The 21,942-nt window shown below is 45.8% G+C and overlaps 1 long non-coding RNA gene across 2 annotated transcripts in view; it reads left to right on the top strand.

Annotated features, from left to right (window-relative positions):
* Positions 1 to 21,716, top strand: part of LOC127483724 (uncharacterized) — a 41,531-nt gene extending 19,815 nt beyond the window's left edge. For both annotated transcript variants that reach the window (XR_007910286.2, XR_007910285.2), the window contains exons 2-3: positions 8,698 to 8,814; positions 20,193 to 21,716. This is a non-coding gene — a long non-coding RNA (uncharacterized lncRNA). The remainder of the gene's footprint in view (positions 1 to 8,697; positions 8,815 to 20,192) is intronic.
* The last annotated feature ends 226 nt before the right edge of the window (positions 21,717 to 21,942 follow it).

Below are 21,942 nucleotides of genomic sequence, written 5' to 3'. Positions count from 1 at the left end.
GACCCAATTGCCTGAGCCATCACCTGCTGCCTCCCAAGGTGTGCATGAGCAGGAAGCTGGATTGGAAGCCAAGTAGCCAGATCTCCAGTATAAGATGCCGGCCTCCCAAGAGGTAGCTCAACCTACTGCACCATAATACCTGCCCCATGTCTTTTCACTCTTGAAAATGTACTATGATGCACAAAAGTTTTTAATTTACCTAATTGTAAGTCTGTATTGAACACAACTCAGGGGCCATGGTTTGTAACTGAGCTTGGAAGCAGTGACCTCAGCTCGGGGTGGCACGGGGAAGCGGGTGAGGAAAGCAGCATGGAGGGGAGGTCTGGGAACTGTGTGTCTGTCACAGAAGGAGCATCCTCTTTGCTCGGGGTGTGTGGGAGTAAAGGAACAGCAACAGCGAAAGGATGCTACACCGCTGTCTATTGAGGTCCACAAAGCATATTTATCGAGACAAAATAATAAAGCCAAGCAAAATGCCGCATGTAGGTGCTAAAGAAACTAACTGCAGCACATTCAGCTTCTTTTTCTTGAGGTACCAGTAAATTTACTCGCTGTCCCAGTGAACTATTGTGAGGGCAAACAGAACGCTTGCTGGCCAGCCAGTGGCAAGGGCACGTGTTCAAAGCATATGCTTTTGTGTCATTTTAAGAATCCATTGCCAGCTGGCACCGCGGCTCACTAGGCTAATCCTCCGCCTGCAGTGCCGGCACCCCGGGTTCTAGTCCTGGTTGCGGCGCCAGATTCTGTCCCGGTAGCTCCTCTTCCAGTCCTGCTCTCTGCTGTGGCCCGGAAGTGTAGTGGAGGATGGCCCAAGTGCTTGGGCCCTGCACCCCCGTGGGAGACCAGGAGGAAGCACCTGGCTCCTGGCTTCAGATCCGCGCAGCACACCAGCCGTAGCGGCCATTTTGGGGGTGAACCAACGGAAAGAAGACCTTTCTCTCTGTCTCTCTGTCTCTGTCTTTCTCTCTCTCACTGTCTAACTCTGCCTGTCAAAAAAAAAAAAAATCCATTGCCAGGCTTGGTGCTGTGGTGTAGTAGGTAAAGCCACTGCCTCAAGTGCCGGTATCTCAGAAGGGCACAGGTTCAAGTCCCAGCTGCTCCACTTCCAATCCAGCTCTCTGCTCTGGCCTGAGAAGGCAGTGGAGGATGGCCCAAGTCCTTGGGTCCTGCACCCGCGTTGGAGACCTGGAAGAAGCTCCAAGCTCCTGGCTTTAGATCAGCCCAGCTTCTGTCATTGCTGCCATTTGGGGAGTGAACCAGTGGATGAAAGACCTCTCTCTCTCTCTCTCTCTCTCTGCCTCTCTCTGTAACTGTGCCTTTCAAATAAATAAATAAATCTTAAAAAAAAAAAAAGAATCCATTGCCAAATCCAACTCATGAAGATTTACTCAAGTTTCTTCTAAGAATTTTATTATTTTAGCCCTTATGGTTATGGATATATTTTGAATTAATTTTTCTAGATGGTAGAAGTTGGGAGTTCAACCTCATTTTTTAAATTAATTATATATTTATCTGAAAATTAGAATTAGAGAGAGGAAGAAACAGAGAGAGATCTTCCATCTTCTGGTTCACTCCACAGATGGCCACAACAGCCACAGGCTGGGCCAGGCAGAAGCCCAGGAGCCAGGAACTTCATCTGGGTCTCCCATACGTGTGGCAGGGACCAGGCACTTGGACCATCTTCCACTGCTTTTCCCACACCATTAGCAGGGAACTGGATCTTAAGTGGAGCAGCCAGGACTCGAACCAGTGCCCATATGGAATGTCAACGCTGAAAGCCACCGTGGCTTTACTCGCTACACCACAATGGCAGCCCTAGTCTCATGGCTTTGCATGTGGAAATCCAGTTGTTCCAGGACCAGTTGTTGAAGAGACTGAATGGACTTTATCAAAACTCAGGTGGCCATGTTACTTGTTAATGAGCACAGCATTTGAGATTTGCAGGATAGGAAGAGGTGCGGAGTTGGGGAGTGGTAATCACCTCACAGCAATGCACATGTCTTTGCTGCCGCCAGGTTACCCACTTACAAAGACGATACGTTTTATGTTGATTTTTAAAAGATCAGCTGAGCTTAGATGTATGTGTCTATTTCTGGACTCAGTTCTGTCCTGGTGACCTACCTACAGGTCCATCCTTGTGGCACTGCTGCCCATTTTGATTACTGTAGGTTTGTAGTAAGTTTTGAAAAAGGTAAGTGTGAATAGTCCAATTTTGTCCTTTATTTTTAAGATTATTTTGATTGAGGAAATTTCACATGAATTTCAGAAGATTTTTCATTTCTGTGGAAAAAAAAGGAGTTGGAATTTTGATAAGGACTGTGCTAAGTCTATAGAAAGCTTTCAGTAGTATTGCCATCTTAATATTAAGTCTTTCAATCCATGAACATGGAATATTTTTTAATTTAGTTAGATCTTTTTATTTGCATCAAGGCTTTGTAGTTTTTCAGTGCAGGTATTTAAAAAACAAACAAAAAATATTTATTCATGTATTTTGAAAGGATTACAGACAGAGAGGCAGAGACAGAGAGATAACTCTTCCATCTGCTGGTTCACTCCCCAGATGCAGCCAGAAGCCAGGAGCTTCTTCTAGGTCTCCCATGTGGGTGGGAGGGGCCCAAACACTTGGGCCACCTTCCACTGCCTTTCTCAGGCTATTAGCAGAGAGCTGCATCAGAAGTGGAGCAGCTGGGACATGAACTGGCGCCCGTATGGGATGCAGGTGTCACAGGCCGAGGTTTACCCGCTTATGCTACAACACCAACGCCAATGCAGATGGTTTGTTAAACTGTAATCCTTTCCTTGATTTGCTTAGGATGGAACATTTTAGCTCAAATGAGAAAGGAGTGAAACTTAGAAAAAGAGTAGTCAGCATTTTATTCATTTTGATGGCACGCAATCATGAAAAGATGGATGGGCCACTCAGTATTAAACCGGCATTTATTGATGATTCTGTTCTGAGCCCTGGGCTAGGTGCTTGAGGATTCCAGATTTCCGTAAGCTTTAAATAGTGTAACTATCAGGTATAAATCTAAAAAGTGATAGGTTAATAGGAAGTGCTATAAAGTGGCCTTACCCGGAAAGCTGAAGAATAAAAATGAAGCAAATGAGTACCATGAGGCAGGTTAGGCTGCGAAAGGTGTCAGTGGGATTTGTCAGAGCAAAAGGGAAGAGTTGTGGGCATGTGGTGCAGTGGCTAAGTCACTGCTTGAGATGCCCACATCCCATGGTGAAGTACCAGCTACTCTGCTGCTAATCCAGCTTCCTGCTAATGCACACTCTGGGAGGCAGCAGGTGAAGGCTCAAGGAATTGAATTCCTGCTACCCGTGTGGGATGCCCAGATTGAAATCCTGGTTCCTGGCTTCCCCCTGGCCATCCCTGGCTGTTGTAGATAATTGGGGAGTGAACCAGTAAATGGAAGATCTCTCTCCATCTGTGTGTGTGTGTGTGTGTGCGCGTGCACGTGTGCCTTTCACATGGAATCAAAACAGATAAATAAATATTTTTTTAAAGGAGCATTTGGGAAAGAGGATGCGAATGAAATTATGGACTCTGCATGTTGAGGAAACATCAAGGCCCCTGAAGGGTGCTTGTGTGTCTGTGTGTGTGGGGTGGGACATGGAGGGTAGGGGGTCGTCAGACACCTGGAGATTACATAGAGGTAGGAGCAGCCAAGTCATCTGTGTTTGTTTAGCCAGGTCATCCATCTGCACAATTCTTTCTTAAACTTTGAGGCAAGTATCTGTTGATACATTCCTTTTAATACCTGATAACACAACTAGAAAGTAGTGCCCTTGGGAAAACAGAGTAAAATCTGTAAAGTTGGCTGGCACCGCGGCTCACTAGGCTAATTCTCCACCTAGCGGCACCGGCACACCGGGTTCTAGTCACAGTCAGGGCACCGGATTCTTTCCCGGTTGCCCCTCTTCCAGGCCAGCTCTCTGCTGTGGCCAGGGAGTGCAGTGGAGGATGGCCCAAGTCCTTGGGCCCTGCACCCCATGGGAGACCAGGAGAGGCACCTGGCTCCTGGCTTCAGATCAGCGCAATGCGCCGGCCGCAGCGTGCCGGCAGCGGCAGCCATTGGAGGGTGAACCAACGGCACAACGGCAAAGGAAGACCTTTCTCTCTGTCTCACTGTCCACTCTGCCTGTCAAAAAAAAAAAATCTGTAAAGTACGTAAGAGTATTTTATCAATGTTAACTCACTGCTTTTGATCATGTTCTATGGTTATAAGGGAAAAGGTCCTTCTTAGGAGATACACATTGAACTGAAAATTGATCCCTGTTAAAAATAGAGTGAGAATAAGAGAGGGAGGAGATGTACAGTTCAGCACACGATCACTTGGACTTACCCCTAATGATAGAGCTAGAAATGTGCCATGGAATTCCAAATCCCATAAAGTTGGCATGTACCAATGCCATCTTACTAGTTAAAGTGATCAGTTTTAGTTCAGAATTGATCATAAAGATAGGATTAAGTGTCAAAGGGATCACATAAACAAGACTAGTGTCTGCTAATTATAACTGATAGAATTAAAAAGGAGAGAATGATCCAACATGGGAAATGGGATACACAGCAGACTCATGGAATGGCAGATGCCCTAAACAGAACTCTGGCCTCAGAATCAGCCCTTAAGGCATTCGGATCTGGCTAAAAAGCCCATGAGAGTTTCTCAGGTATGGAAAGCCAAGACACTCTGGCAAAAAAAAAAAAAAAAAAAAAAAAAAAAAGATTAAATGAAAGATTTCTGCAAGTGAGATCCCAGTGGAAAGAACAGGCCATCAAAGGAGGTACCTTTCTCTGAAGGGAGGAGAGAACTTCCACTTTGATTATGGCCTTGTCTAAATAAGGTCGGAGTTTGTGAACTCAAGAGGCTTCCATAGCCTTGGCAGCTCATGACAAGAGCCTCAGGTTATTACTGATGTCATAAATAAGAGTGTCAAATTGTTAAATCAATAACGGGAGTCATGGTGCACTTATTCCCCATGTAGGATCTCTGTACCTGATGTGTTATACTATGCAAATTAACAGTAAAACTATTCAAACAGTACTTTATACTTTGTGTATCTGTGTGGATGCAAACTATTGAAATCTCTACTTAGTATATACTAGGTTGATCTTCTGTATATAAAGATAATTAAAAATGTGGCTGGCACTGCGGCTCAATAGGCTAATCCTCCGCCTGTGGCGCCAGCACACCGGGTTCCAGTCCCAGTCAGGGCGCCGGATTCTGTCCCGGTTGCTCCTCTTCCTGTCCAGCTCTCTGCTGTGACCCGGGAGTGCAGTGGAGGATGGCCCAAGTGCTTGGGCCCTGCACCCGCATGGGAGACCAGGAGAAGCGCCTGGCTCCTGGCTTTGGATCAGCATGGTGCGCCGGCCACAGGGCGCTGGCTGCAGCGGCCATTGAGGGATGAACCAACGGAAAAGGAAGACTTTTCTCTCTCTCTCTTACTGTCCACTCTGCCTGTCAAAAAAAAAATGAATCTTAATGAAGAATGGGATGGGATGGGATGGGATGGGAGAGGGAGTAGGAGATGGGATGATTTGCGGGTGGGAGGGTGGTTATGGGGGGGGAACCGCTATAATCCAAAAGTTGTACTTTTGGAAATTATATTTATTAAATAAAAATTAAAAAAAAAAGAAAAAGGAGATACACATTTAAGTATTTAGGGGAAAGTGGCACCCCCCCCACTGCAACTTACCTTCAGATGGCTCAGAAAAATAACATGTAAATAAACAGAACCAGAGACAATCATAAAATAAATATGGTAGAATGTTGACAGAGGGAGAATCTGAGTCAAGCGTGTAGAGAGATTTTTGTGCTATTCTTACACCTTTTTTACATGTCCGGAATTAATTCAAAATAAAAATTCCCCAAAAAATCAATCCTGTCTCTCCTGTAGAATACAAACTCATTCTTTTTTTTTTAATCTTTTAATATGCATTTATTTCAATATGTTTTCTTTCTTTTTTTAACTTTTATTTAGTAGATACAAATTTCCAAAATACAGTTTATGGATTACAATGGCTTTCTCCTTCCCATAACTTTCCTCCCACCCGCAACCAACCCATCTCCCATTCCCTCTCCATTCCATTCACATCAAGATTCATTTTTGATTATCTTTATATACAGAAGATCAATTTAGTATATATTAAGTAAAGATTTCATCAGTTTGCCCCCACACAGAATACAAAATGCCAAATACTGTTTGAGCACTAGTCATATCATTAATTCACATTGAACTACACATTAAGGATAGAGATCCTACATGGGGAGTAAGTACACAGTGACTCCTGTTGTTGACTTAACAAATTGACACTCTTGTTTAAGGCATCAGCAATCTCCCCAGGCTCTAGTCATGAGTTGCCAAGGCCATGGAAGCCCCCTGAGCTCGCCGACTTTGATCTTATTTTGACAAGGCCATAGTCAAAGTGGAAGTTCTCTCCTCCTTCAGAGAAAGGTACCTCCTTCTTTGATGGCCTGTTCTTTCCACTGGGATCTCATTCACAGAGATCTTTCATTTAGGTGTTTTTTGTTTTTGTTTTTGTTTTTTTGCCAGAGTATCTTGCCTTTCCATGCCTAAAATACTCTCATGGCTCTTCAGCCAGATCCGAATGCCTTAAGGGCTGATTCTGAGGCCAGAGTACAAACTCATTCTTACAAAAAGAATTTTTTAGGGGCCGGCACTGTGGTGCAGTGGGTTGACGCCCTGACCTGAAGCACCAACATCCCATATGAGCGCCAGTTCGAGACCTGGCTGCTCCACTTCCGATCCAGCTCTCTGCTGTGGCCTGGGAAAGCAGTAGAAGATGGCCCAAGTCCTTGGGCCCCTTCACACACGTGGGAGACCCAGAGGAGGCTCCTGGCTCCTGGCTTCAGATCGGCACAGCTCCAGCCATTGTGGGCAACTGGGGAGTGAACCAGCAGATGGAAGACCTCTCTCTCTCTCTCTGCCTCTCTTCTCTCTGTGTAACTCTCTGACTTTTGAACAAATAAATAAAATCTTTAAAAAAAAGAATTTTTTAAATCTAAAATGTTTCTTGGGGCAGCATTGTGGAGCAACTGGTTAAGCCTCTGTCTGTGACACCAGCATCCTATATGGCTGCTGGTTCGAGTCCTGACTGTTCCACTTCCTATCCAACTCCCAGCTAATACTCCTGGGAAGGTGGTGGAGGGTGGCCCCTGCACCCACATGGAAGACCTGGCTGGAGTTCCAGGCTCCTGGCTTCAGCTTGACTCAGCCCCAGCTTTTGCAGCTAATGGCCTCTCTGTCTTCTCCCATCCTCTGTAACTCCTTTTTTTTTAAACTGAAAGTATCTTTACTTGCACAAAAATCGTCTGAAAGGAAACTAAACTGTTTATCAGGAACTCCATCTAAAGAGTAGAGCTACTCTACTATGGCCTGGGAAAGCAGTAGAAGATGGCTCAGGGCTGGCATTGTGGCTCAGTGGGTTAAAGCCTTGGCCTGAAGCGCCGGCATCCCATATGGGCGCTGGTTCTAGTCCCGGTTGCTCCTCTTCCAATCCAGCTCTCTGCTGTGGCCTGGGAAAGCAGTGGAAGATGGCCCAAGTCCTTGGGCCCCTGCACCCATGTGGGAGACCCGGAAGAAGCTCCTGGCTCCTGGCTTCAGATCACTCAGCTCTGGCCGTTGCGGCCATTTGGGGAGTGAACCAGCAGATGGAAGACCTCTCTCTCTGCCTCTCCTCTCTCTGTGTAACTCTGACTTTCAAATAAATAAATAAATCATTTTAAAAAAAAGAGTAGAGCTAGATGGAGGAAAGGAGGATTTAACATTTATTTTATACATTTCTGTATTGCTTGAATGTTTTATCAAGAGTATTAGTAATTTTGTAATTAAAAATAAAACCAGGGTGGGAGTTCGGCGCAGCAGTTAAGATACCGTTTGGGATGCTTTCATTCCACGTGAGCATGTCTGGGTTCGAGTTCCAGCTTTGGGAGGCAGCAGGTGATGGCTTAGGTAATTGGGTCCCTGCCACCTATGTGGGAGACTTGGATCGAGTTCCTAGTCCCTGGGTTCAGCTTGGCCCTGCCCCATCTCTTGCAGGCATCTGGGGAGTGGACCAGCAAATGGGAGTTCATGTCTGTCTGTCTCTCTCTCTCTCTCTCTCTCTCTCCCCCACCTCCTTCAAATAGGTTACATAAATAAAATAAAGATTTTTGCCGGCGCCACGGCTCACTAGGCTAATCCTCCGCCTAGCAGTGCTGGCACCCTGGGTTCTAGTCCTGGTCGGGGTGCCGGATTCTATCCCGGTTGCCCCTCTTCCAGGCCAGCTCTCTGCTGTGGCCCGGGAGTGCAGTGGAGGATGGCCCAAGTGCTTGGGCCCTGCACCCCATGGGAGACCAGGAAAAAGCACCTGGCTCCTGCCTTCGGATCAGCGCGGTGCGCCGGCTGCAGCGGCCATTGGAGGGTGAACCAACAGTAAAGGAAGACCTTTCTCTCTGTCTCTCTCTCTCACTGTCCACTCTGCCTGTTTAAAAAAAAAAAAAAAAACTTAAAAAATAAAGACTTTTAAGAATAAAACCACAAAAGACATTAAAAAGCAAAAGGCCTGAAAACCTAGCGGTAATCAATGATGGTAAAGGAGCACCTTTCTATTTTGTTTTAAGGTAAGACAGTGATAAGGAAGTAATTTTTTACATCTTCATTGATTTTTTTTCTTTAAACTTATCTTGAAAGGCAGAGAAAGAGACAGAGACAGAGATCTCCCATCTGCTGATTCACTCCCCAGAAGCCCACATCAGACAGCTGGACCAGACCAGAGCGAGAAGCCAAGAACTCAATCCAGGTCTCAAGGTGAGTGTGAGGAACCCGACTACCTGAGTCTCCCAAGCTGGGCAGTAGCAGGAGACTGCAATCCGGAGTGGATCTAGGCCTGAACTCAGGCACTACAACGTGGGGTGTAGGCGCCCCAAGTAGCATCTTAAAAGCCAAGGGCGGCTGGTGCCGCGGCTCACTAGGCTAATCCTCCACCTGTGGCGCCGGCACCCCGGGTTCTAGTCCCGGTTAGGGCGCCGGATTCTGTCCCAGTTGCTCCTCTTCCAGTCCAGCTCTCTGCTGTGGCCCAGGAGTGCAGTGGAGGATGGCCCAAGTCCTTGGGCCCCGCACCCCATGGGAGACCAGGAAAAAGCACCTGGCTCCTGGCTTTGGATCAGCACAGCGCCAGCCGTAGCAGCCATTTGGAGGTGAACCAATGGAAGGAAGACCTTTCTCTCTGTCTCTCTCTCTCTCACTGTCTAACTCTGCCTGTCAAAAAAAAAAAAAAAAAAAACAGCCAAGGGCAAAGCTGGCATCCCATGTGGGCATGTGGGCGCTGGTTCATGTCTCCACTGCTCCACTTCTGATTCAGCTACCTGCTAGTGCCCTGGGAAAAGCAGCAGAGTGTGACCCAAGTGCTTGGACCCCTGCCACCCACATAGGAAACCTGAAGGAAGCCCCTGGTCCCTGGCTTCTGCCTGGCCCATCACTGGCTGTTGCAGCCATCTGGGGAATGTACCAGCAGATGAAAGGTTCATCTATCTATCTATCTATCTATCTATCATCTATCTCCCATCTCCACCCCATAACTCTTTCAAAATAAATAAATAAATCTTAAAAAACAAAAACCTGGCCAAATGCCTACCCTGAGAGATATTTTTAAATTAAAGAACAATAAATACTTTATACACACATAAAGATCAGCAATTATGTGTCATTATTGGTGTTTAATAAGAATTATTTTTTATGACCCTGAGAAACTTTTTTCAGAAACTAGGAGCTCAACAATCTTACACTGTTATCCCAAACCTGTGCTCCAATCAGTAAGGCAAATCAAAGAAACTCTTTGCATAATTTAAGCTAAAAGCCCACACCTTCACCTTAATTACTGCCTGCATTTTGCCAAAGCTAAGGTTGGTTCTGTTCAGAATGACTTGTGTGGGCTGATATAAAAAAAAATTATAGCCTGTTCTAGTTCCTGTAGCCCAACTGCATGATCAAACTGAATCAAGTACTCTTTAAAATCATGCACTTAAAAAAGAAAGAGAGGGAGAGAAAAGAAGTGCCACTTCATCTTTGCATGGATGAGAAGGAACATATAAAAATAATATCATTCAACTAGTACCCAAACTCCTGCCCATGGCTTCAGAATAGAAAGCCATCTTTTCTGTTCCGGAGAGAGCCAGAGATGTCAGGTAAAGTCACAGAGCAACATATAATGGGAAATATCTCATGCCAGGCTCAGAAGCTTCAAATGAATTTTTCAACCTCCTCTATACTGCTTTCCCCTGCTCATTCCTGCTGCCTGTGATCCCACTGTCGGGGTCCTTCTGATATGTATTAAGGCAGGCAGCTGGTGAGGGGGTGGTTCCTTAGCATGTGTGCAGGATATTTAGTGCAGAATCAGAGCCTTCCCTGCTAATGGCCTGGATTGTGAACCCCCAAGACTCCACAGAAGAGAGAGGTACCTTGCTCAATTGACCTTACTTCTGATCCATTTAATAAATGAGAGCATGGGGGCCGGCACTGTGGTGCAGTAGGTTGAGCCACTGCCTGCAGTGCCGGCATCCCATATGGGCGCAGGTTCTAGTCCCTGCTGCTCCTCTTCTGACCCAGCTCTCTAGTATGACCTGGGAAAGCAGTGGAGGATGGTGCAAGTCCTTGGGCCCCTGTACCTGCATTGGAGACCTGGAGGAAGCTCCTGGTTCCTGGCTTTGGATCAGAGAAGCTCCAGTATGTGGCCATTTAGGGAGTGAACCAGCAGCTGGAAGCTCGCTCGCTCTCTCTCTCTCTCTCTCTCTCTGCCTCTCCTTCTCTGTCTGTAACTCTGCCTCTCAAATAAATAAAGCTGAACCAAAAATAAATAAATAATAAATGAGAGCATACTTTTTGGCTAGGTCCTTTGTGTCCATGCACAATATTATCTGTTGATTCTTGATGTATTTTTTGTACTAAAATAGGCTCATTATGTAAACTCTGGACATGAGTAGGTTTTTTGTTTATTCTTCTTTTAAAAAAGAGGAAAAAAAACTATAGAAGAAAATCCCTGCTCACAGGTTGGAATTTATTTCAGTTTTTAAAAATTCCAAATATTGGCCAGTGCCGCTGCTCACTAGGCTAATCCTCCACCTAGCGGCGCCGGCACACGGGGTTCTAGTCCCGGTCGGGGCGCCAGATTCTTTCCCGGTTGCCCCTCTTCCAGGCCAGCTCTCTGCTGTGGCCAGGGAAGGCAGTGGAGGATGGCCCAAGTGCTTGGGCCCTGCACCCCATGGGAGACCAGGAGAAGCACCTGGCTCCTGCCATCGGATCAGCGCGGTGCGCCGGCTGCAGTGCGCCAGCCGTGGCAGCCATTGGAGGGTGAACCAACGGCAAAAGGAAGACCTTTCTCTCTGTCTCTCTCTCTCACTATCCGCTCTGCCTGTCAAAAAACAAAAACAAAAAAAATTCCAAATATTAACTTGAACATAATATATATTTATATATTGTTATATGTAACATTCAATTTAATCTGTTCTATACTTTAAAATGTATGTAAAGGAGAAAAAATATATTCTCTAGCTTAAAATGAAAGAAAAGGAGAAAAAAACTATAGAAGAAAATCCCCAATCACATGTTGGAATTTACTTCAGCTGTTTCAATATGAGAGGCCAGTGCTGTGGCAAAGCAGGTAAATCCGCCATCTGCAGTGCCAGCATCCCATATGGGCACCAGTTCCACTTCCTATCCAGCTCCCTGTTCATGTGCCTGGGAAAGCAGTGGATGATGACCCAAGTGCTTGGGCCCCTGCCACTCATGTGGGAAACTGAGAAGAAGCTTCTGGTTCCTGGCTCCTGGCTCCTGGCTCCTGGTTCCTGGCTCCTGGCTCCTGGTTCCTGGCTCCTGGCTCCTGGTTCCTGGCTCCTGGCTCCTGGCTCCTGGCTCCTGGCTTCGGTCTGGCCCAGCTCCTGCTGTTGAGCCATCTGAGGAGTGAACAGCAAATGGAAGAGCTCTCTGGCTCTCCCTCTCTCTAACTCTGGTTTTCAAATAAATAAATGCATTTTTTAAAAAATTACACACATGAAAGTTAAGCATCATATATATTTATATGTTATGTTATATATAATATTTATTTATAATTATATATTATACATGATATATATCACGTATTTAATTTAATATATTCTAGAGCTTAAAATGCATGTATTTATTCAAAAATCATTTATTTAATACCACAATGATGTTGAAGAAAGAAAATTGCCCCTCTTAAAAAACCATAAACTATCACTATTTTCTTGACTTTTTTCTTAAGAAAAGGGACAATAGGAAATCACCTAACCATATTTATCATGCTATAAGATAATAGACTTTTTAAAAGATTTACTTATTTTATTTGAAAGTCAGAGTTACAGGAAGGCAGAGAGAGAGAGAGAGACAGAGAGAGAGAGGTTTTCCATCTGTTGGTTTACTTCCCAAATGGCCATAATAGCTAGAGCTTCTTCCAGGTCTCCCATGCAGGTGCAGGAGCCCAAGGACTTGGGCCATATTCTACTGCCTTCCTGGTTTGAGTCCTGGCTGCCCCACTTCGAATCCAGCTCTCTTCTATGGCTTGGGAAAGCAGTAGAACATGGCCCAAGTACTTGGGCCCCTGCACCCACATGGGAGACCTGGAAGATGCTCCTGACTCCTGGTTTTGGATCAGCTCAGCTCTGGCTGTTGCAGCCATCTGGGGAGTGAACCAGTGGATGGAAGACCTTTTTCTGTGTCTTTCCCTGTCTCTGCCTGTAACTCTACCTGTCAAATAAATAAATAAAATCTTTTTTTTTTTTTTTGACAGGCAGAGTGGATAGTGAGAGAGAGAGACAGAGAGAAAGGTCTTCCTTTTTTTCCGTTGGTTCACCCCCAATGGCCGCCCCGGCCAGTGCACCACGCTGATCCAAAGCCAGGAGCCAGGTGCTCATCCTGGTCTCCCATGCAGGTGCAGGGCCCAAGGACCTGGGCCAATCTCCTCTGCACTCCCGGGCCACAGCAGAGAGCTGGACTGGAAGAGGAGCAACTGGGACAGAATCCGGCGCCCCGACCGGGACTAGAACCCTGGGTGCCGGCACCGCAGGCAGAGGATTAGCCTATTGAGCCACAGCACCGGCCATTAAATAAAATCTTAAAAAAAAAAAAAGTTTCTTGAGGCCAGCATTGTGCTTAGTGGGTAAAGCCACTGTCTGCAGTGCTGACATCCCATATGGGAGCCAGTTCGAGTCCCAGCTGCTTCACTTCAGATCCAGCTCCCTGCTAATGTGCCTGGGAAAGCAGCAGAAGATGGTCCAAGTCCTTAGACCCCTGAACTTACGTGGCAGACCTGGAAGAAGCTCCTGGCTCCTGGCTTCAGATTGACCCAGCTCTAGCTATTGCAGCCATTTGGGGAGTGAACCAGTGGATGGAAGACCTCTCTCTCTCTCTCTTTCTGCCTTTGCCTCCCTAACTCTAACTTTCAAATAAATCTGTTAAAGATTGATTTGCAAGAGTTACACACGGGGCGGGGGGGGGACGGGGGAGAAGAGAGGTCTTCCATCCGCTGGTTCACTCCCCAAATGGCTGCAATGGCTGGAGCTGGGTCAATCCAAAGCCAAGAGCCAGGAGCTTCTTCCAGTTCTCCCCAGTGGGTGCAAGGGCCCAAGGATTTGGGCCATCTTCTACTGCTTTCCCAGGCCATAGCAGAGATCCGGATTGTAAGTGGAGCAGCCGGGACTCAAACCCAGGTCCATATGGGATGCTGGCACTACAGGCGGTGGCTTTACCCGCTACACCACAGCAGCAGCCCCAGTAATAGATTCTTCTGGGAAAATTTGCTAAATGATGCACAAAAATAATAGAAACTTCTTTCATTAGTCTATTCAGGCTGCTCCAATAACATATCCCAGACTGGGTGGCTTATAAACCAGGTAATTGAGTTTGTCAGAGCTCTGAATGATGGGAAGTCCAGGATGAAAGCACCAGCAGACACAGCCTCTTGAGGGTCCTGTTCCCTGACAGCCGTCGTCCTCATGTCCCTCCAGGCCAGAAGGGGGAGCTGGCTCTCTGGGGTCCCCTTTACAAGGGCGCTAATCCCACTCACCTCACAAAGGCCCCACCTCCTAACACCATCACCCCAGGGCTGTTTTCAACATGTGAATTTAGGAGACACAAGTGTTCTGTCCATTGCACTTCCTTGCAAACAATTGTCTTGTTCCGGCAGCGGTAAATTCACCTTTGAGTTGAACTACACTATGTATACACTCATTTTGGATTTTGTTCTCCCCTGACGCCACTTTATTTCAACAGTATTTAATTTCTGTTAAGGCATGTTCTGAACCAGAGAAAATATTAGAAAAAGATGGCTTCACTGAAATACAGCCAGGCAACAGAAACGAATTCTGAATAATTACAATGAAAGGAAGTTCCTTTGTTTATTTACCTCTAGTTAGATCTTGGCAGAAAAAAAATGTTAAGAGTAGCATTTTTAAAAGTTATTAACAATATTCTACAACCAGATAACTTTTTTTTTTGACAGGTAGAGAGAGAGAAAGAGAGAAAGGTCTTCCTTCCGTTGGTTCACCCCCCAAATGGCCGCTGTGGCCAGCACTGTGCTGATCCGAAGCCAGGAGCCAGGTGCTTCTCCAGGGCCACAGCAGAGAGCCGGACTGGAAGAGGAGCAACTGGGACTAGAATCCGGCACCCATATGGGATGCTGGTGCCACAGGCAGAGGATTAATCAAGTGAGCCACGGCGCCAGCCCCAGATAACTATTTTTAAAGCTGCATTCTATATTCTTTCTTGCCAAAAATATAACCCCAAGTGAATTTGAAATTTAAAAATTAATATATGACACCATAAATGTACCAGGAAAAGTGAGTAAATTTCTGTAGTTTTGCATTGTAGAAGTATTTTCTTGATATGAAAGTCTAGTAACCATAAACAGAATGATAAATTAGCTCATCCATAAAAATCAGAATTCCGAAGGGTAAAAATTACTTTAACGTTGAAAGAAGAACCAGGAAAAATATTTGTAGTCAACATAACTTTGAAAGGGCTGACTTATTTAATAAATAAAAAGCTCTTATAAATCAAATAAAAACAGTGGTGAAATCAAAGTGGGATATGGGCTGGGAAAAGCTATTTCCATTACTTTTACTCCGTTCTTTGATAAGAACCATAGACTTTTTGTAATCTTATGTAAAGTACTGTGCAATCACAAGTTCAAGGCAAGGTTCTTATCTTTAATCTTTCCAGCAAGATTGTTTATGTTAAGCTCTTCCTATATAGAAATTCTGTTGTTGCCACTAATAAATGACAACTCAATAGAACAGTGGGCAAAGACTATAAATAGGCAATATAAAGTAAGCACATGATAAGATATCCAGCTCCAGTCATAGTCGCAGAAAGTTACATTAAAATAATAATGTGATAACCATTTCCACCTATAAAAAGAGTGAATATTTTAAAAACTGATGAACGCTGTGTTCCAGAAGGTTTGGAAAATGGGCACACTCATTTACTATTTACTATTGGAGGAAGTGTCCAATGGTACAACTTGGGGAGCTACCTGATATATGCTTTTATCCTTTGACCCAGCAATCCAGCTTCTAGAAATTAACACTAGACATATACTTGTCCAAGCACACGAAAATTTTATATTTATTTAAAACATGTTCATTTTACCTTTTGATAACTGAGAGAAACTAAAAGTAATCCAAGTTACTAAAAACGCTCTGCTATCAAAAAAAAAAAAGAAAAGAAAGAAAGAAAAGATGCATCCATGAATAACCATCAAAGCTATAGCTATTAAAAAGGGAGAGATGAGAGTATAGGTACATACTGAATTTAATATTTAAGGCTGGAGCCGGTGCTGTGGTGTAGTGGGCGAAGCCGCTGCCTGCAGTGCTGGCATCCCATATGGACACTGGTTCTGGTGCCGGCTGCTCCACTTCCAATCCAGCTCTCTGCTATTGCCTGGGAAAGCAGTAGAGGATAGCCCAGGTCCTTGGACCTCTGCATCCGCGTGGGGGACCTGGAGGAAGCTCCTGACTCCTGGCTTCGGGTTGGTGCAGCTCTGGCTGTTGTGGCCAGTTGGGGAGTGAACCAGCAGATGGAAGACCTCTCTCTCTTTCTCTCTGTGTAACTCTTTCAAATAAAATAAATAAACCTTTTTTAAAAATTACTTTTAAAAATATCTAAGGGGCCGACGCCGCAGCTCACTAGGCTAATCCTCCGCCTAGCGGCGCCGGCACCCCGGGTTCTAGTCCCGGTCGGGGCGCCAGATTCTGTCCCGGTTGCCCCTCTTCCAGGCCAGCTCTCTGCTGTGGCCCGGGAGTGCAGTGGAGGATGGCCCAGGTGCTTGGGCCCTGCACCCCATGGGAGACCAGGAGAAGCACCTGGCTCCTGCCTTCGGATCAGCACGGTGCGCCAGCCGTGGCGGCCATTGGAGAGTGAACCAACGGCAAAAGGAAGACCTTTCTCTCTGTCTCTCTCTCTCACTATCCACTCTGCCTGTCAAAAAAAAATATATCTAAGGTATGCCAAATGAAAAGAATAAGGCTTAGACCCAATTATCACATCTGTGTGAAATGATATGTGTGTGCGCAGGTGCACATGCGTAACCATGCACGTGGTTAGAGTGCTTTGGTGGGAAGTGGTGTTAAAGGAGAGGGTATGACATTAAGGAAAGGACACTTTTTACTTGATGTCCTTCTGGAAAGCGTGAACATCTTCTCAAGCAAAAACAAAGTTATTAAGATGTGGTTTTATCCTGTGTATCTCAAATTCTGGAATATTATCAAAAACTGCAAAGTGTGTTTGAATTTTTCCAGAAAAATTAAATTTCACTTCAGGGGAGAAGAGCAGTTGTTTATGCATTAAAAGCAAATCATCTGCCAATTTTATTTAGTTTGACATGTTTTCATGTCCTGTTTACCAAACTAGAAATAAACACTGAATCATAATCAAGTGATAAAATTAGAAAGAAATGCTATTCTGGGATGATGATATGCTAATGACATACGTGCACTGTGGTGTACATTGATGGATAAGTGCAAAAGGAAAGTGCAGCATTAATCAACGCGGCGCCCTGGGAAACAACTCACTTCTTGTCAGTTTCTTTCCTGATTGCCTGCTCTCATAGGGAAGAGGGAGTAACAATCCAAATACCAAGGCGTTTATCTCTGGGCAGTCTGAAACTCGGATGCTAATTGTTTCTATAAACTAACTGACAGCAGTTTCATTAAATGTGGGAACAAAGGAAGGATCAGAAGTTATCCCGTTGGTGTTCACTGGGATAAACTTCAATGGAACGACCTCCTTTGTAGCCATTTTACTGTGTAGGAGTAATTTAGGGCAACAAGTCTGGACCTCTCCCCCAAAGGAAAGTTGACTCCCGTCTTCTTGAGCTACTACAAAGAGGGGGAAATTACAAGCTCTGTTTTATTCGTTCCTGTATTCTTCAGTCTTCCATTGTTCTATGCATCATTGATGCCTTTTGTTGGTGTTATCTGAGAGGCACAGAGACAGACAAAACTCCCATTTGCTGATTCACTCCCCCAAATTTCCACGGGGGCGGGGCTGGCCCAAGACTGGATTCAGGAGCCAAGAACTATTGCCAAGTCTACCACATGGGCAGCAGGAACTTAACCACTTGAGCCATCACTACTGCCTCCCAAGATCTGCACTAGCAGAATTTGACGTCAACAATCCATGTAGGCCAGCGCCACGGCTCACTTGGCTAATCCTCCACCTGCCGCACCGGCACTCTGGGTTCTAGTCCTGGTTGGGGCGCCGGATTCTGTCCCGGTTGCTCCTCTTCCAGTCCAGCTCTCTGCTGTGGCCCGGGAGTGCAGTGGAGGATGGCCCAAGTGCTTGGCCCTGCACCCACATGGGAGACCAGGAGGAAACACCTGGCTCCTGGCTTCGGATCGGTGTAGTGCACCAGCCGTGGCAGCCATTTTGGGGGTGAACCAATGGAAGGAAAACCTTTCTCTCTGTCTCTCTCTCTCTAACTCTGCCTGTCAAAAAAAAAAAAAAAAAAAAGAATCCACGTAGTCTCATATGGGACACAGGCATTTAGCCTATGGGCTAAACACCTGCCCCAATTCATATTTGAAAAATGTATTGAATATTTTATATGTGCAACTTTGGGAATACAAAGTGAAAATGACATCCCAAGTCTCAGAGGTTTGTCAGTGCAAGGAGAGGTAAATACGAAAAGTGGAGGATTGCCTAACAGTGGAATAAATGGTTTGTACAGAAGGGAGCCCAAAGGAGGGACGTCTCATACAAACCTGAGGGCAAAGAAAAACTTCCCATCAAAGGCAGTGTCTGAGCTGAATCCTGAAGGATGAAGTCTTTCCAGGTCAGGAGAGGCAGCCATGTGCCAAAGCATAGCAGAGAACTGGAAAAACAGAACATGTGAGGAACTGCCCCTAGTTCATAGGCTCTGAGCAGAGTTCCGAGAGTCATATGTTAAGGCTAGGGAGAGATGAGCAGACATGAAGTCATGGGAGACTTGGTTTGCCAAACTAAGGAATCTAGAATTCATCTGGAATTCATTCTGATGTTAGGGATTTTAAGCAGGAAGACGACATGATCAGCGTTGGATTTTAGAAAGATATGCTGGGGAGCTGGGCACTTGGCCTAGCAGTTAAGACACCTGCATCCCACACTGGAGCATCTGGGTTCAGTTCCTGGCTCAGCTCCAGCTCCAGCTCTGGCTCCTGGTTCCTGCAATTCCATACCCACAGGCCATTGCAGGAATCTGGGGAGAGAACCAGTGGATGGAAGCTCGCTCTCTGTCTCTCAAAATCTCACCCCTACTCCATTCATTCATTGTCTCTCTCTCTCAAATAAAGATGAAAGACTGTGGTAGAATGAGAAGGCCATGCCAAGATGGCCACTGGCAACAGAAACTGCCAGGCAACAGGCTGTAATTGGATGGTTTCGGAAACTGCCTGGCAACAGAGCCTGACTGGCAATAGGCTGTGATTGGATGGCTTCGGAAACTGCCTGGCAACAGGGTGTGATTGGTTAGGGCATAGACCGCCCCTTGACTGGATTGGCTGTCTTGGCCATATAAGCAACTAAAATAAATGAGTCTGCAGGCTGCTCTCCTCTGGCTTGCTTTCACCTGACTCCCGGGGTCTGTGTGGTGACTCCGCGCCTCTTGCCCCCACCATGCTTCACCTCTCAGAACAAATCAACCTCAACAAAAGATGTCTTAGATATCAATGTGAAGAAAGAAGGCTAGGTGAGAAATATAAAGGGACAGGATAATACTTAGTGTAGAAAAATTAGTGAGGAAGCAGCTGAAGTAACACAGAGGGGACATGAAGTGGGCTTTTGCTTTTGGGAGAACAAACCCAAATAGCAGATGAAGACACTGCTCTTTTGATTGGATTCTGATGCCCTGGGAAGGAAGAGGGAGTCAGGCACCAAGGCAATTTGCAGACACCTTCAGCAGTATTGGCCAGGGTCTTGGAGGGAAGCCTAGTACAGGGAGTTGTCCTTGGGACACAAGCTAGGCTACCTGGCCAAGGACACAGGGTTTCCGCCCTAAAGAAGCTCTCTTCCTGCCCATCAAGGAGTCTGAGCCTTTTTTCATTCTGTCCTAGGAAGACCCTGCAGACCTTGACCATTTTTAAGCAAACTGGGGGCATTGATGCATGAAGGTGTTTGTAGTCATTGGTTTGTTCTGGCAGTAAAAGTACTGCCAGCAAGCTGCCATCACCCTGACTAAGGTATCTTAATTCTCTGAGAAGAAGAGGTTACTGGGAGAACAAGACCAGCAGCACTTTATTTTTCATTTGAAAGGCAGAATTACAGAGCAAGAGGGAGAGATGGAGAGGTCTTCAATCTGCTGGTTCACTTCTCAAATGGCCACAATGGCTGGGGCTTTGCCGGGCCGAAGCCAGGAGCCCAGTCTTCATCCGAATCTCCCACGTGAGTACAGGGGCCCTAGCACTTGAGCCATCTTGCACTGCTTTCCCAGGTGCATTATCAGGGAGCTGGATGGGAAGCGGAGCAGCCAGGACCAGAACCAGCGTCCATATGAGCTGCTAGCAGCCTAACCTGCTACACTGCAATGCCGGCCTCAGCACTTCATTCTTGCCAGGCAACGCTCTCTTGCTGAGTCTCATTGGGGTACATTTTATTCCTGTCTCTAAGTGAATTGACATCATCCCTTTGCTCTTCTGTCCAAGGAGCTGCTGCTGCTGATTGACATCAGGAACCACACTGCTTCTGCCAGGAGCTGCACCGCTTCTTGAACAACTTTGCTAAAGCCATCTTTAATGCCATCTCCAAGTCTTGTAGCCACATGACTTCTGAACTCTGGAAAAAGACAATATTCAATATTCACCAGGTCTCTCTCCCAAGGTTTACTAATCATAGAGACCCATGTGACAGTGAACACTTTCTGACTGATGGAATGTGGAAAGGAAGAGGGAGGGAGGACTTGAGAATAACGATTTCTGGTCTCCAGTTCGGGCTCCTGAAAGGACATCTGTGTGAGTAATGAGAGCTATATGGCATGGGGCCGCTTTTCCAGAGATTATGAGTAGTTACGAATTTGAATACAGGGCCCGACGCCGGGGTATCGTAGGTAAAGCCACTTCCTGCAGTGCTGGTATCCCATATGGGCGCTGATTCCAGTCATGGCTGCTCCACTTCTGATCCAGCTCTCTACTAATGCACCTGGGAAAGCAGTGGAAGATGTCCCAAGTCATTGGGCCCCTGCATCCTTGTAGGAGACCCAGAAGAAGCCCCTGGCTCCTAGCTTCAGACTGGCCCAGCTCCGGCCATTGCAGCCATATGGGGAGTGAACCAGCAGATGGAAGATCAATCTCTCTCTCTCTCTTTCTCTCTCTCTTTCTCTGTAATTCTGCCTTTAAAATAAATAACTAAATCTTTTTTTCAAAAAGATTTTGAATATGTTGAATTTAGGGTGATTGTAAGATGTCCACAAAAATGATCAATATGTCATTAGATAATATAGGTTTTAATCTCAAGCAATATATCTAAACTGAACATATAGATTATTGGCAAGTACAGTGTGATGTAGGCATGCAGATAAGATGTTAAATGAAGCTATGGGAAAGGAATAGTGATGAGTGAGTAGGGGTGAGACATGAGACAAATATAGAATAGTAGAGAATAACAAATTATGATATTAAGAGATAAATAGAATAATAGAATCCAAAGAAATATCCATACAATATGTGATAAAACAAGAGTAACATAGAAGGTAAGGGAAGAGAACATTTCAAGGTGAGAGCAATCAATAGTTTGAAAACAGAAAGAAGTCTCATGCATCAAAAACGGAGGTGTTTCCATTGCATTTAGCAAAAATGAAGATTTGGCAAGAGCAATCTTGTGCAGACTGAAGAATCCAGACTGCAAATAGTTAAGAAATAGTGGGAGGGCTGGCGCCGCGGCTCACTAGGCTAATCCTCCACCTTGCCGCGCTGGCACACCAGGTTCTAGTCCCGGTCAGGGCGCCAGATTCTGTCCCGGTTGCCCCTCTTCCAGGCCAGCTCTCTGCTGTGGCCCGGGAAGGCAGTGGAGGATGGCCCAGGTGTTTGGGCCCTGCACCCCATGGGAGACCAGGAGAAGTACCTGGCTCCTGCCATTGGATCAGCACGGTGCGCTGGCCGCAGCGCGCCAGCCGTGGCGGCCATTGGAGGGTAAACCAACGGCAAAGGAAGACCTTTTTCTCTGTCTCTCTCACTGTCCACTCTGCCTGTCAAAAAAAAAGAAATAATAATTAAAAAAAAAAAAGAAATAGTGGGAGGTCAGAAAGAAGAGGCAATTAATATAGACAACTCTTTCAAGTGTAGTTGAGTAGGAAAGAGGGTGGTCTCTAGAGGGGAACATACAGTTGAGGGAGGATTTTTTTTTTGAAGATTTATTTATTTATTTGAAGGACAGAATTACAAAGAGGCAGATGCACAG

Source organism: Oryctolagus cuniculus, chromosome 12, assembly GCF_964237555.1.
Source record: "Oryctolagus cuniculus chromosome 12, mOryCun1.1, whole genome shotgun sequence".
NCBI lineage: Eukaryota > Metazoa > Chordata > Mammalia > Lagomorpha > Leporidae > Oryctolagus > Oryctolagus cuniculus.
The sequence above is the reverse complement of the archived record's forward strand: the minus strand, read 5'-3'. Positions and strand labels throughout refer to the sequence as shown.